This window comes from Sabethes cyaneus, chromosome 3 (genome assembly GCF_943734655.1).
Source record: "Sabethes cyaneus chromosome 3, idSabCyanKW18_F2, whole genome shotgun sequence".
In the NCBI taxonomy this organism is placed as follows: domain Eukaryota; kingdom Metazoa; phylum Arthropoda; class Insecta; order Diptera; family Culicidae; genus Sabethes; species Sabethes cyaneus.
The window spans coordinates 23,548,897-23,565,588 of record NC_071355.1 but is presented as its reverse complement, the minus strand read 5'-3'; the positions used below and the strand labels follow the sequence as shown (position 1 = coordinate 23,565,588).

Below are 16,692 nucleotides of genomic sequence, written 5' to 3'. Positions count from 1 at the left end.
TTAGCACTTTTACCAATGTGCACTTTGTACAGGAACTCATATTTTTCGACTGCAAGTGTTTGTGGAGTCTGTAGTAGGCCCGACTTCCGCTGATAATATGCCTTTTAGTCTGATTTTCCATCGTCTTAAATGTTCTGCAATGACAGCAACCACGTCGTCAGCAAAGCAGATATATTGACTGGATTTATTGAAAACCGTGCCCCGCATTTCAATCGCCGCTCATCTTATAACACCTTCAAGTGCAATGTTGAATAGTAGGCAGGGAAGACCATCTCTTTGCCGAAGTCCTGTGCGAGATTCGATTGGGTCTGACAATCCACCCGAGATTCTCACACAGCACTGAATCCCATCCATCGTATCCATGATAAGTCTAGTAAGCTTTCCCGGAAAGCTGTTTTCGTCTAGAATTTTCGATAACTCTTGTCGGTTTACACTATCATATGCGGCTTTGAAATCAATAAACAGGTGATGCATGGGGACTCGGAATTCGCGACACTTCTGGGTGATCTGCCGCAGGCTGATGATTTGGTAATATTTGATTTGGTAATTTGGTAGTAATTTGGTAGGCTCCTTTCTATTGGAAAAGGCAAATAACCCCGTCTTTCCACTCCTCCGGTAATCGTTTCGTAACCCAAATCTTGACAATCAGTTGATGCAGACAGCCGACCAACTTGTCCGGGCCGATTTTAATTAGTTCCGCTCCAGTGTCATTCTTTCTCGCTGCTTTGTTGTTCTTCAGCCGCTTCAGCTTCATTTGACAAAATTATTCAAAAAAGCCATGTCACGGTCCCCCGGAACTCCGGAATAACTCCGAGATCACATGGCATATGGCCACGACCTGTAGAAATGATGAAAATAAAACAGATTTTTGGCAAAATTCTCAAATTTGGTGAAAAAATTTTGAAAGATTAAACAGCTAAAAGCGGTGCTAAAAATTATGTAGACCTTAATGGGGTTAAAATTAAGACTCATTTTACGTGTTGTTATATTACAACCCCTCCTCGCCTTTCCTTTACCACAGTCGCAGCTAAAACTACGAACTAATTCGTTTTTCTTTTTATTTACACTTAATGATCAATTAGTTATTTACTTATAGTCTCACTCAGCTATTCATCTCGTGAATGCAACCTTGGTACACAGCGCGCCTCCATGGTATTTGTAAAAAGTGAGCGCGTGGTTATTTTCTAATTCAAACAACCCAAAATTCAAAATCTTCTGAGAGCCTTTCATTCATAGCTGGAACTTCAGAAAAGCAAGTTTTTGTAATATTTGGTTGGTTTTAGCAACCAGTTTAGGAAATGAGGTGATCGTGCGGTCTTATACTGTGAATCTACTTACAATTTTTCGAGTGCTGCAACCTTCAATTCCCTCGTTCTTAGCAACGCCGTTTTCCACAGAATAAAAGCGAAAATTGATGGTATTCATTCGAATCCCATAGCCATAGCTGAACATGCAGCCCTCCCACGAAACATTTATGCGCTGATTAAACATTTTAGCAGCCTTTATTATACAGTCATAGCTGAATATGCATCGAATAAAATTTATGTAAACAATTCTACAATACTTATTCAGCCGAAATTGGGGAACTTATACAACCTATTTCATTTGAGGCAGAAAAAATACTTGTTAAGCAGTTATATTACCCTTTATATAACCTCTGTGCGCCTTGTTTCCAGCTTTGCGCAAATTGGTTATTGAAAAACGCGCAGAAACCTCTATTAGGCTACATTACAGCTTCAAAGCAGCTATTAGCAAGCCCGTTTTTTCTACCTTAAACGAAATAGGTTGTATACGTTCTCCAATTTCGGCTGAATAAGTATTGTTGGGCACAGCATCGATGCTGTTTAGCCGAAGAACAGGGTCATATTTTTTACGTCTTCAACAAAGAAAACAAACTTTTCGAACGAGTCACTCTCACTCGTAGTTCCCTCACCCACCCCGCAATCAAATGACGTTTCGCTCTAGCTCTGGAAAAGCTGCGTGTTGCGAGGAAGTCTTTTTTAAATTTTCGCATGAATTTTTCAGAAATTTTGGGTTACTGGGGACTCCCGATTTGATCACGTTTGGCGTATGTGCATACCACGGACCTTCACTTTCCGGCTTCCCCTGCTTAGGACCAATCTGTAGACCTGATAAACTGTGGTCAAATGACCTTCTACCACCTTGGCAATCTCCTTTGATGTCTTTTGGGCGAACCACAAACTCTACAATGTACATTTTCACAAATTTTCAACACAGTAATTCCGATGTTCTGATTACGGAAATTAAAACTTTTTTTTTTCAAGTTGTTCCAACGTTTCGACTTTTTCGAAGTCTTTTTCAAGCATACAGTTGTCTCAGCAGTCCGTCGTTTAAAGTTTTTAATTTTAAGGATGTACATGTCTTCGTTAGTTTTTCTGTGCATATCTGTCGTCTTTCCAAAAACCGTGTTACTATCAACAGACTGAAAAGGCCAGAAAAGGCATAGCAAAAATTACAAATCTGACAATCGGCAAGGTAAAACGTATACGCAAAGCTTCTCTTAATCGATCAATCAATTAATCATAGTAGATCACAGAGTTTCGAGCCTTCTTACAAAAAAAAAAATGAAAAATGATCTAATAAACCCGCCAAAGTTTTTTTAAACTGACATTTTTTTTTCAAATTGGGCCGACAAAATCAGTTAATTTGAAAAGAAAAACAACAATGAATTCAGATTTCGGATCGTTTACTAAGCATGCGCTTCGTTCTGGTGACTTACTGGTACGATAAATGTTAGGAAAATATTTATTAGTTAAGTTTCGGTTCGTTGAACAGAAAAGCTGTAAAATAACAATAGAACAATGAAAATTTTAGATGTCGGTCCAGTTTGCTGCTTCGTTTTTACTCTTTGGCCTACAGCGCCTCAGTAAAACTAAACTCGAAAAAATGGTGTACAGGACCATTGTAAATTTAATTATTTTCTACAATATTGTTGAAGAAAGCATAGTTTTATACTTGTATTTGCGGCACTGCTACCCCGTTATTTAAAGTATCCAAAAAAATATGTCCAAATGCTCTAGTTAGACGATTTCCAACAAACAGAAGTTATAATTGATAAAAAAATCCATTCCTCGAGGGATTAATATACCATCGAAAAGCGCATAAAACTCCTATATGAAACATTTTGCAGTCCGCTAATTTTGGGCAATTTCGATTTAATTTATTCTCCAACTGTTCACCATAACCTACAACCAGCAAATCAAACATGTTCAATAGAATCAGCGTGCAACGAAAACATATCTCGCGTCACTTTTGATTTCGTCCAATGTAACAATTCCACCATATTGAGAAAAACGAGATCGAAGTTCTTCGAATTCAACTTTAAATTGTTTCAAAATGAAATAATTTTCAGTCATTCACTCAACGTGATTGATGAATAATAACATTCAATATTTAAGCCTAGTATCGACCTGAAAAGAAATGAACAAAAAGATAGGCCAAGAAATGCCAAAGAAAAGATTTTTCGTTTGCGATTTCTTTACCAGTATGCACCTCACAAGAAATATTGTTTTAGTTTCAGATGGCGCAGTTTTACATGCTAGTGAATTGAAACGTCACTTTTCCGTACGGAATAATATCCGGCGCAATTATTACCACAAGAAAATATGACAGATAATTGCTTGCCTTGCAGTTGTCAAAATTTCTTCGGTAAATACCAGGATTTTTTCTTGAGCTGTTTTCTTTTCAGCTGGATACTAGGCTTTAACGGAGATTTTAAAAATCTAATTAAAACTAAGCAGTTTTGGTTTATTATGGAAAAAGTTACATTGGACTGTTTACCATCTCATGCTGTACTTTGGACGGTTTTATTTTTCCAGGCTATTGCACATAAATTAAGCGAAATCACCGTAAAATACGTGCGTTGCCGTGCTACGCTATTTTCGAGGTTATTTTCCAATATTAGACCGGTTGTTTCACTTAAAATGCATAAATAATGCGAAAAAAAACTTTCACTTGCTAAACGTCCAATGTACATATTGTGTTTGTTTTGATTTTTTTTACACTTTGGACATCAGATGAGAACGACCGAAGTAACAGTCAGTCATTCGTAATTCGAATGTGCACATTGGACATTTTGATAATGCTAATTTTTTCACCTCAAAATAATTCTATTTGGGCAGGTGTTTTTGTATAACATAGAGTTTAAAAAGAGCAATAATTTGTTGTGATAAACCGGATTTGTTTACATTTGTTACATTGGACGAAATGAAAAGTGACGCGAGATATACTTTATATCAAGACCAACAATTGAAAAGGGCTTAGTTCCAAAATGTAAACGAACCGAGTGAGAGTTCATTGTGCTATGCTAGTCCAGCAAAGAATAGTCCTCACTTGGTTTGTTTACCTTTTCATGTTTTAGAAAAAATAACTTTAAATTTTTTATTACGTAAAAAATCTGCATCCAAAAATAAACATCCGCCAATCAAAAAATCACGAAATCAGGAAGTTACGGATCCAATCTATTATTGGCTTACCAAAACCCCCCTCTCGGGACGATACGGTTAAGTTAATCGAACCCGAACATCATGTTAGATTAAGCCAAGACTACCCGGGTACTATTAAAATAAAAAAAAAACAAAGGTAAAAAGCAAAAAACCGACGGTTAAAGACAGTTTAAAATAAAACAAAACGAAACCATGCGAGAAGAGTCCGGGAGCAGAAACCTAGAAAAGAAAAAAAGAATGGATTCTTTCGAATCTTGCTGTGCAAAATTCCCAAAGAATATACACAACATAAATACCCAAGTGAAATGTATGAATTCGAACGCAATGATCTCAAATCCAAACACGTACGCGCGGGGGTCCTTTTGTTTTGAACTTTAATTTTTATGTTTTTTTGAGCTTTTGTAAACTTTTGTTTATAACACGGTAAATAATCTTAGCCATAAGCTGTGTTTTGTTCTCATCGTTAGCGCAACCTACAACCAAGCAAAGAGGAAGCCAACGAAAGCCGATGATTTTAAATGTTGTTCGTTCCAAACGTGTGTGTTCGTTTGCTTCTAAATATTTACGGTCTAGAGCAATTGCCGATCTTTTATTTTATCTCGTTTTTTTTTATAAATATAAATATACAGCGTAGGATTACGGATGAAATAGTTGCATTTTGTATACAAGAAATGAATTTACTCCTCTCAGATGATTTTAACCTTAACCGGTATGAAATAAATACAGAAGGGATTACAATTATCCTTTGTAGTAGCGGACAGACAGGCAATGGGAAACTTTAAGTTTTAAGTACATACTATATTACGTTTTAGGACTTTAAGATGGATTATTTTTCTGTAGCTGTAGACTAGTCTTAGCGCGAGATTGAGGATGATTTCCCACCTGTGGTGTGACACGACGATGGCGAAGGCGATGACCACGAGGATCGGTTGGTTTCGGTTACGATTGGTGCTGTGGGAAACCTGTGATGTACATTTTTGATCTCATTTTAAACTGTTTCATCTCAATGTACCATAGAACAAGCGAGCGAAAGAGAAAAAGAGAGTACTAAGAAAGTGATGGTTTTATTGTTGTCTTCAGATAGAAAAATTGTATTAGATTCTATAATGATCATTTATTAGTTCGTAAGTTAACCGGGAATAGGTGGGAGCAATAGGCAGGATAAGTTCATTTTTTTCTGTATCTAAGATTATTCAATGATCTAAACCAGATTTCTTATTTTATGAACGATATTTTTACTGTGTAAACTCTTCCATGAACTATGAGTTTAGCTTGTAAGGGTGAACATTCTTGATGCGGTCTCATTCGAAATCGAAAAGTTTTTAGCGTTAGCCATTGTTATAAGAAGCAGAATGCTTATTTGCAGGAAAATTCTCAATAAAGCTGTGAAAAATACACTGGCATAGTTCAACCAATTACTGATATCACAAACCATACGAACCAAAAACTAGTTTGAAGATTTTGACAGCTACAATGTAAGAGAAAGAATAAAAAACAAATAAACAAATGCAAACTGATATCGGTTTAATTCCATGCATAAAAGCAAAAATTTCCAAACCGCCACTTCAAATGCATGCTAATGCTAGCTAACGCCTGTCACAGCGTTACTGGCAACACCAAAATCACACAGCCAGTCGGTGGCCGTTACTGACAGCTCTCAACGCTGGTTGGTCCCATGCAGCAAAAAGCCGACCGCCGTTCGGCTTTCGGTTCGGGTGCCGTTCGCTCGCACACATTGACTGCTGCAGTGTGTCTTGCTTTGGTTGCCTTTGCCTACCTGCCTACCTGCCTGCCTGCCAGCCAGCCAGAGCCTGCTTGTGCTTGTTGATTCCAAGTTCCATCCAACAGCAGAGCAAAAGCAGAGTCCAGCAGAGGGGAAGTGCACGATGCATGTACAGTTTTATCGCGTTCGTCGGGCCGTGAAGACATAACCGTTCCCGTCCGTACGTGTTTCCCTGTAACCATGTAGTGGAGCCTGAAGCATTTCTCCCGAGTCGTTCGTTCGTCGTTCGTTGTTAACGTAGTGGCATACCATTCCAGAAGTCGCAGTCGAAAAGTATTTCGGAGGCTTCCCGTCGCGGTTTGAAGTCGTGCACTGTAGATACGTGTTGTAACGACGGTTTGGTGTTGACGGGGAGTGTTTTGAAGTCGAATTTGCATGTTTCTAGTGTAATCTGTAAGTGCAAATAGCCAGTGGTTGTGTGACACATTTTTTCTATCTGTCTTGTATTGGATGGTTGGTTTCTTCGCAACTCGGAGTTCTGTCTGCCGTGCTTGACTTTTTGTTCGTTCTCTTGTTTTTCTTTTCTCTCCTGCGTGTAGTTCGCTGTTACTGCTGCATTCCAGTCAGAAAAACTGCCAGCCTCGAAAAGGCCGCAAAAAAGCAGGCAGGCAGTCAGTTTTTCAAAGTTACAATGATTGTACGATAGTTTTCGTATGTTTTGCTTTCGGGTTGTTTGCCGTCTACTATGTGCTAGCTGTGTGTTCGTGCGTTGTCCAACCATGTGTGAAGGCCAGCGGGCGGTCGGTGGTGCAAGAGTGGGTGTGGAAAGCCAGACCAAAACATAATAAGCCACCGTCTAGAAACGGATATTGGTCACCCGGGAGAACCGTTTCTTTTATTTCAATCATTGATAAACTCCTGCTCGAAAGTTTGATCTCTAAGAAAAGTGCCACAAAGTTAGCACCTCTCTGGTGTTGGTGTGATACGTTTGCCCGGTAGAAAGTGGTCAGTTAGTTTATTGAAAGCTTCAACCAAACGGGCGATAATTATTGGCACAGAAAATTAGGATCGTGCAGTCAGTGATGGCCAATGGTTAACGAACTGTTGTGAGCTGCTCCGCAAATGAAGTGACGCCGATATGCAATAACATGCCACCGCGGCAACACCGTGCTTAATGCTGTTCCCAATAATGCGATCGAGACGAGAAAGTGAAACGACGATATTCATTCAGCACCCAGTCAGTGTAATGAAAAATCTGCTGAAACATTCCGTAACATCAAACTGGTAAATAATCTTTTGTCAAACTAAAACGAGGGTAGTGGATTTGTACGCAAATTTGGCGAATCTAGTGCGGTTAAGGTGAAAAGAGCTGTTGAAAACAAATGAGAAAAAGGCTAAAGCTCTAAAAGTTCAACAACCATATTCAAATAGGACTACGTCTTACCGTAGGGTGTCATTCCAAAATTTAAATTCAGACGAGCATCGATTTATAAAAGATGTAGCAATTGTATGGTAACTAGTACAACATTGTGTTGACGTAGGACTACGTCTTACAGGAAGTCAGCATAGGTAGGGTTTCATTCCAAAAAATCTAAAAATGCGAACGTCACGAAAAAATGATAGGTTGCGAGTACTAGTAACTCGCTCTTTTCTCAACCAATTCGAAAGGTATTTATATCAGTCGATCAGAAAATTCACTATGGATAAATGCATAAACATCAAGTATTGTCATAATTGATGAACCTACTAATTACGTGCCTGCACAGTTTTGCTTCCCAAGGCTGGGACGACAATCATATGTATCCGCGATTTCATTCGTTTCCATCACTGAAAAACAGTGACCAAGCTTTCCCGTCCCAGCAGGTCACGGTTTATATGCTTCTAAACGAATTTGATGGCCTGAATGTACAATATGATCATAAAGTGTGTAACCACTCCTTCCATTCGACAGTTTGGATCAATAATTCTTTTAGAATCTAATCGAAACTAATATCTCGTGCGAAAACGAAGGCAAGGGAAGCATTTAAAAAGTCATATCTTGCGATTTCCAATAGTAACATAAAAATAAAAAAACACGCGTTCATTTTTTGGCGTTTGACGTTTTTCCGCAGGGTGTCAATTCAAAATTTGAATTCAACCCAGCGTCACGAAAGAATGAAAGATTTTGAACACTAATAGCGCCAATTATTAATGGATTTTCATGGTTTAGATACCGATCGACTCATAAAAGATGTAGCAATTATGATATTTCTATTGTAACATTCTTTTTCAATCACTAATTAGTAAAAATTACCGAACAGTTTCAAGGTCGAATTATCCCATACATTTTCTTTGTGATCGCCTTGCTCCACAGGCAGGGACGACAGTTAAATACCCCATCTGTTTGTTGTGATTTCGATTACTTTATGTTCAGAAAAAAAGCAACAAAACCCCCTCGTCCCAATAGGTCGAAGATTCTTTACGACGTTTAGACTTATACTAATTTGATATCTGTGCTTGGGAAGTATGCCAGAAAGAGTGATAAAGTCCTCTCATCCCAACAAGATTTCTTAGGACTGCTACAAACCTAGTCCAGTTTGATGTCCTGGAAGTAAACAATTTTCTTAAAGCATAAAACCACTCCTTGCTTTCAACCTAGTTCATTTTTAAACATTGAATCTAGTCCAAATTGATATCCTGAAGGTGAAACGTCACAGAAAAGTGCGCAGGAATCCTCACCTTTTGCCAGATTGTATCCACATTCGCGAGTCGCGACTACGAAGTTGCTAATATTTGTTTGGTTTTTGCGTGAGAAAAAAGAGAATGAAGTATTTTAGCTTTTGTTTTCACGCAAGTTTTAACAATGGGGTTTCGTATGAGTGCGAACAGGATTAAAAATCTCTTTCGCAGTCGCGAATAGGTACTACAAGATTTTTTTCGGAACTGTTGTCTTACAAGGAAACACGGCTGAAGGGATATTTGTGCATGTGAAGTAACGCAGCAATTCTCGAGGCGTGGAAAATCAGCGACTCTTTTATCCGAGAATAGTTTTGAATGTTTCAATTGCTGCTTTGCGTCAGTTAATTGCCTGCAACTCTTTTTTTTAAAGTTATTTATTCTTAATGTATCTGATCCGTCGTGTTGCCACCTTACAGACCAAGCTTTGTAGAATAAGTTAAATACTAGAGGTCTATTTCACATATGTCGAAAAATTTGGGCTGCAATTCTTTACTTTTCAATAGTCAAGCATTACCTTTTTTTGAAAATGATGGAGAAGACAAGGCAGAAGGGATCCGTAGTGGTGCTAATGTTTATTTGACCGTCCACTCAGTATAAAGCAGTAAGGTACAAAACATTTTGCAAACAACTTTAACTTACTTAGTAGCCTTTAATCATTAAAATGAATAAAACGACCTGCAAAATTATCGACTCTCAAAAATTTGGATTTCTTAACCTATAGCACAGTCAAGTCATTTTAACATAACAAGGATAGAAAAGTGGCTTGCATATTCCATCCTTGCTGATCGTCAGCCACAGAAGGAAATTTGATGTGCGAGATATTTTTGACGTTATCGTCTACTCATCGTCGAAGATGTTAGCCGCTTACGCCGCTCCTACTGGTTGATTGCTTACTGCTCAGAAACGTCCGGCCTCGACTGATGCTTCACATCAAAATATCCATTTTGGTTAGGCACTTCTTGGCCATTTGGCGGGTTGCTCAGACTTCCCGATCCAAGGCGCGGAACGATGAAGCCACATTGCTCTCGATCTTTCTCTTAAGCTTCGGCTGCACTTGACGATCGCACTTCACCGTTGAGCGGCCGGAACCAGACTTCCGCGGAACGTTCTTACCATTCTCTAGAAGGAAGGGGATGTTGTAAATGTCGGATTCAGCGGACACGAAGTGCCATACGATATCCAACTTCCTCGCTCCGGAGTGGAACTGGCAGTACGAATAAAGCTTCGAGCGTAGTTGCTTGAAAATTTTTGCCATAGCAGTTGCAAATCTATTGCTAAAATCAGCTCATTTTGTTTAATGCATACGTTAAGTATAGCGAAGTATACTGTATAGGGGGCACTACGAATTGTGCACGATTGTACAACTCGAAATACGCTAAATTTGGAAGTAACACTGATTTAGCATACAAAGGGGCGCCAAATTACGTCTTCGCCAAGGGCGCCACAATGTCACGCTACGGCTGTGTATTCATGGTGCCAGTCCGACTTCATTGATGAACATCCATAAGAATTTGAAACACCAGCGCAATATTGTCTTGGCTTCCCAGGACACGCAATATGAGAAAAAGAATTTAGTACCAATTTTTGCTATTTTGGATGTTCTTATTTAGAGTTACACTATTGCTTCAATCATGCGCTCAAACATCGCGACAGAAAGGTGTTGTGGTAAATATAAAAATAAATTGTGGTAATAGCAGTGTAACATAAACTCCGATTTATTACAAATACAACTCATGCTTCAAATCAACGTTTGTTTAAATTATTAAAATAACATGAAAAGTATAGCGTATTGCATAAAATTGCCTTCCCCCTGTTTAGCAAAACACCAAACATGTGTACTGCAATTAACGAGGAGAAAAATTTGATGACACTTCCAGGGAGACAGAAAAGGATTTGAGAAACGCTTACTGCTTAATTTAATTATCATTTTTCAAACAATATCATTTTCTTTTTGATCTGTTACACCGGTGTTCAGAATATTCACAATGTACCATGCGCCTGCATTGACTCACATTCTCTTACAAATTTCCAGTTAAGTTTTCTCAAAAAAGTCCCATAGGCTGCACCTATCAAGCAGTTCAGTAAGGTTCTGGATCGACAGGACTACGCTATGGTTAAGCTCTAAGCCTCTAACAGGTAGTGATGTTTCCTTGTAAGATACTCCAAAACCTTCAGTCACTTATACCGTGGGCCATCGTGCGTTTGACCGTTTTTTATCTGAACATTTTTTAATTTGAATCCCGCTAGTTTGCACGACGTTCAAATTAAAAATGGTTCACCATTGCCAGTTGCTCAAATTAGAAACTAACCCCGTTAGTTTGCATGAGGAATCATTCAAACGAACGGGGGGTCCACTGTATATCTATTTTTTCCTTTGAAATCATCTTAATGAAACAAACCTTTTTTCCTTATTTTGATCTGCCCCCCTAGTTCAAGACTACCACTCCGGTAATGTCAGCCCCTCTACCCTGAATCTCTCATGGCAAAGAACATTTGTGCCAAGTTTGGTAAAGAACCGTCCAAGCGTTGCGGAGTTATGGCGAAACATATATTCATATTCACGCTCTTCGTCCAATCCTGTTAGCTCTCCCTACTCTGTTCCACCCTTGTTTGCTGTTTAAAAATACCTATAACGGTAGACAAACAAAGCCTTTTTTCAGATATCCCTCCCCATGGGACGCCCCCTTGTTGTCTCCCGCTTACTCTGTTGCCATTTACATAACTGCTATCGGTTCAAACGCAAGAAAAAGGCTACCCATTTGAATAATAGAAAAATCTCCAATTCTAAAGCTGTATTGAGCCACGAACGCAGATTTGGAGCAGGGTAGTTTGTGTTCCGTCACTTAAAATATCTAAAGAGTTGAATTCACAGATTCTTTTAGGGGGTTTAGTCACCGCAATTTAACCCTCTAATGGGTAAGACCGCTTGTAGACGGCCTTCGTTTTTGGAGCTCCAGAGCCGCATACGAAATTTGTTTTTAATTGGCAATATGCAAAATGTGTTCAGAGCAAATTTCTTGACATTTTGATACTAATATCATAACATTCGGACCAAGCATTCAAAAGTTATGATTTTTCAAAATCAAAAATTTCGAAAATAATTAATGCGCGAATATTCCCTTTTTTACATGTAGACATGTAGAGCAAAATGATTGACCTAAAGAAAATTTCTATGAGTAAATTTCATGCATTATTTTAATTTTGTAATATATCTGAATTGAAATAAATGAAATGAAATAAAAATATCTGGGCAGAGCGTTAGGCATGAAAAAAGACCAAACTCGTGACTTTAGTCATGACCTTGAAATGCGGTCAGGCATATATAAATATTTATTTTGAAACGATGATTCTACAATTGATGAAGGGACGGTAAGGGAAAGTAATGAAGAAGGATTTTTTCGGGAATGAAGGGGAAGGGTGGAAAGGAAGGGGGGGGGGGGGGTAATAGGTAGCTATGGTTAACAAGTTGTCGCTGTGACTCCTATCTTTTGTCCAATGCTGGAAGGTGCATGGGTCGAACCAAGCTGTAATCAGAGATTATAACCGGATTTGAACCCACAACACCTGCCAGGGCGTGTCGCTCACTGGTACACGGGTCCCTTCCTTTCCACCCTTCCCCTTCATTCCCGAAAAAATCCTTCTTCATTACTTTCCCTTACCGTCCCTTCATCAATTGTAGAATCATCGTTTCAAAATAAATATGAAAAAAGAGAAAGAGAAATTTGGCTTTTTCTTACCTGGCGCTCCTCCAGATAATTATTTTTGCATGAAAATCGGAACTTAAGATTTTTTTGTGTGTACTTTCATGATAAAATAGTCATCAGCTAGATCACATCGTTTTTACGGTGATGCCCGTTAGAAGGTTAATTATTTTGGATACTTGTAGATTATTTTCGGTGAAACGATAAACATGTTAAAATTCTATTTTATACTTTATGTGATGAGCAATCACTTCACCATTTAGCTGTGCTTTTAATCAGACTTGTCAGTTTACACCACGTTACAGATTTATCCAATAAAAACTGCAACCGATAACAATTATCAATACTAAAGATTTTAAAATTATTGACGTAAATTAGTCTGCGTCCATTGTCTCTGGCATGAGCTGCATTATTCAAGAATAAAATGAAAGGAAGAGGGCCAAGAATGCTACCCTGGGGTACACCTGATTTGTTTGAAAATACAGATGATAAGCCCAATCCAAGCTTGACTTGTAAAACTTTGTCACACAATAACGATTACAACCACATGGCAAACCTCTGGAAAGCTCCTAGGCGTAAGATTTTCGTAAGCAATATATAATAATCGATACGGTGAAATACTGCTTTCAGCTCTGTATAAATTACGCCCACTTGTGCTTCACGTTCAATTCTTAGAATGTAGTTTGACACAGAATCCAAACGGGTCGTAAACACAGAATGGCCAGGGACAAATCCGTGCTGATCGGAAGAAATGTAGTTCTTAGTGCAGCTCAAATTAACTAAAAATTAAAAACTGTTTTAAACAATTTTTATGCGGCCGATAAATTAGTTATCTCGCGATAGTTTCTTACATTCCGACGATCACCACTCTTAAAGACTGGGAACATATAAGAGTTTTTTAGACTTCCGGGAATTTACTTTGCATAAACGATTTAATAAAAGTTGCTTGTAACCGAGTTTTAAAATGTTTCATGGTAAGACATTCAATCTCCAAAATTACTCATGATTTCAGGATTCTAGTTTATGTTGTATGCAAATACGCCATGAATAATGATCACGATATCATGAAAGTCCTGCGGTACAAAGACAACACAAGATCATTAATTCCTACTCATGGTTTTGTGTTGCCTGATATGCCAAAACAGTCATGATTTAATCGCAATTGAAACGACATATATAATTTCATTATGTTTTATTGATGGTATATAATCCCAGATGACCTCGAGACCCTGGTTTAAGAAATGAATCATCGTGTGTTCTTAGCTGAAAGAGGCTGTTATAGAAAATATTACCATAGTACGAGGTTTATCGAATACAAAAACAGAAGCTCAAGTTTCGAAAACGAAATCTAGCATCTGGGGTTTGCTTCGATTTTCTGTGTTTAAAACCTCAAATGTTTTAAAACAGAGAACGATTGGTATTGGTTTCTTCTGATTTTGCAGTTATATTTACCAAATTCCTATGAAAGCATCATTTAGCATCTTAGAAGATTAGTTATTTAAGTAACACAAAGAAAACGCAAAAAGCCGATTTAATCCACCTAGTGGTGAAAGGAAGCTATTCTTAAACCATCTTACATGTCATAAAAGATAAAAATCGTCACGGCTTTGGAACGAGTGCGCGACGTAAGGCATATGGACATCACTTATTGGATGGATTTAATGAATACTCCAAAAGTCCTAGTGCTGATTTGACTAAAACACACTTACCTTCCGATCTATGAACTTTGAAATCACTGAAAAGCGATTATTAAAGCATATTATTGATATGACTTTATTTCTTAAATTTGTCGTACCGTTTTAAAATCCGTCCAACAAAATTTTTCATCGTCCGAACTAAAAATCGCAACAATGTTTACGAAGCTAACGCGCATGTATTTGTGTAGGACGGCATGACAAATGTTATACTGCAAAATTTCTGCAGGCCAGGCAAGTTTTCCTGGCTGTAGAATTACGACAATGCCTTGCGTGAGTTATTTTCATTTTATGAATGACGGAAATTGAAACGATTAGTCGACATTTTCTTCTTCGTCGCACGAAAAAACGTAGGAAATTTGGCTGGTAGGACTTCTTTAATGATAAAAACCATTTAAATAGATCTCAGCTCACTTTTATCGATCGCGTATGATAGACAACAAACTAAAATATTAGGGAATAACTAGTTTTGCATTGTGTGTCATAAAAATGCTGATATTTTTAATAATTTGTGTTGGATAGGACGGGAATAGGCAATTACGACGAAGCAGCAACATACCCTACAGCCCTTACGCGCTGTCGCTCGTTCGGTCTCAACTGAGAGATAATCCCTACTAGATAGTAAACCTAAGAAAATTCATTTGCCATGGACACGATAAATGGGTCTAGCACCTTACAAGGGTTCTTTAGAGGAACACTCCAGATTCGCAGAGTGAAATAGATGAAAAATGGGTAATTGCACACAAAATGAGTAACAAAAAAATCTGTTGATGCAGTTGCGTTCTTGTCAAGCGCTAAATAAAGCCGTTCTTGAAGCATTTTTGTTTCGTTTTGTAATAAATCCTAGTTCTGTTGCTTATTTTGTTTTCTGTTCAATTAAAGTTATTTATTAAGTGTTTTCCAATTCATGTTTGTCTTATTGAATAGTTTTTTAGGAATTCCGAGAAAATTCGTCTTTTCATGTTGAGTTTTTCGAGACTAAGCCAAGTAGGGGTTCGACCTTTCGTGATTCGACCAAATATAATTTCCATTTGGATTTGGTCATTTAGATTTCGGCTATTCGGTATTCGGCCATTTGTATTTCAACCATTCAGTGCCAGCCCATTAATACATTTGGCATAACGGCGATTTGGCACAGTCCCGTCACAAAACAATGAGAATAGGGACCGCCTATTTAACATAGTCATTTAGCATAATGCAGTTTAGCCTGACGTCGTTTGGCATAAACTCAAGGGACCATTTAGCATTACCTCGTAAAAAATATTTTATGATCATTCAAAGATTATTGAGGACGAAACGGCCACTGGTCGTGAGTGTTGCTGGCGACCCACCGTTGACAATGCCAGGCACAGCGGAGACAGCGCTTCCGCAGAAATTACATCTGTCTTTTTTGTCGTTTTCCTAGATCTACCGAGACTAGTTAGTAAGGCTAGCTAATTTTCGCATCGGTTCAGCCCGGTAACGAATGATCGAAACACAAATGGCCAAATGATAATCAATAGCCGAAATCGAAATGGCCGAATTTTAACAAATGTCACAAAAGGCCAAAATTGTATTTGGCCGAAATCCGAAATGCTGAATAACGAAAGGCCGAACCCCTACTTGCCTCAATCTTTCCGAAAACTATTTTCTTGAATAATATTGATAAGAATAATGTTCTTAGGTCAATGTTAAGTTGGTTAAGTTTTCAAAAAGATTATAAAATATATTCGGGTGTTTTAGAATAAAAAAAAGCAAGTCTGGTATCTTAGTCTCAGAAAAACGAGACACGCACAGTCTGCCCCTTTTTGTATGCCAGAATGTCATTGGGTTAAAAGGCCACTGCGACAGTCCTAATGATCGTCCTTTATGGCAGGCCCCGATTGCTGTACACAGTTTATGGACTGCTCATACCCATTGATGAAGATGAGCCGGTTAGTTATAATCCTATGCTTCTTATTTTTATTTTCATAATTATTTAGAGTAGATCATAGTTTCCCTGAAGCGCAAGAGTTACACACATTATAAGGTGCGAAACCTATAGTGCAATCGGGAACCCGCCGATCTATACCACGCAGCTGTAACATTGTGAAGTACTTCTGTAACCCGTAACTGGGATTCGGGCTCCTAGCCGACGATGATCTTCTCTCCGAAGGGCCTTCGTGAACGAACAGGTTACTAGCTTCACCAGAGGTCAGATTACGGAGCAGCTTCGGTAGAATCCAATCAGGTCACAAAATGGCGAAGATTTTCCACGATTTCACCGTAACAGAATATCACAGGGAACCGCTTGACGGTCCCAGGATTTCCACGTTAACCCTTTTCGCGGTGTGCCGTAGTCGAACGTGGTTCGCCATTAGGTGGATTGAATGGAATTTTCATTATCTCATGAAATCGCTTTGCACAGCACA

The 16,692-nt window shown here is 38.4% G+C and overlaps 1 protein-coding gene across 3 annotated transcripts in view; it reads left to right on the top strand.

The window, feature by feature from the left end:
- The first annotated feature begins 6,394 nt into the window (after positions 1-6,394).
- LOC128741287 (uncharacterized protein DDB_G0283357) overlaps positions 6,395-16,692 on the top strand; it is a 164,254-nt gene continuing 153,956 nt past the window's right edge. For 2 of the 3 annotated variants that reach the window (XM_053836992.1, XM_053836990.1), the window contains exon 1: positions 6,395-6,642. The gene's annotated coding sequence lies outside the window, so the exon portion shown is untranslated. Of the gene's footprint in view, positions 6,643-7,271; positions 7,474-16,692 lie in introns of those variants that run through there. The other variant, XM_053836991.1, reaches the window with a different exon arrangement.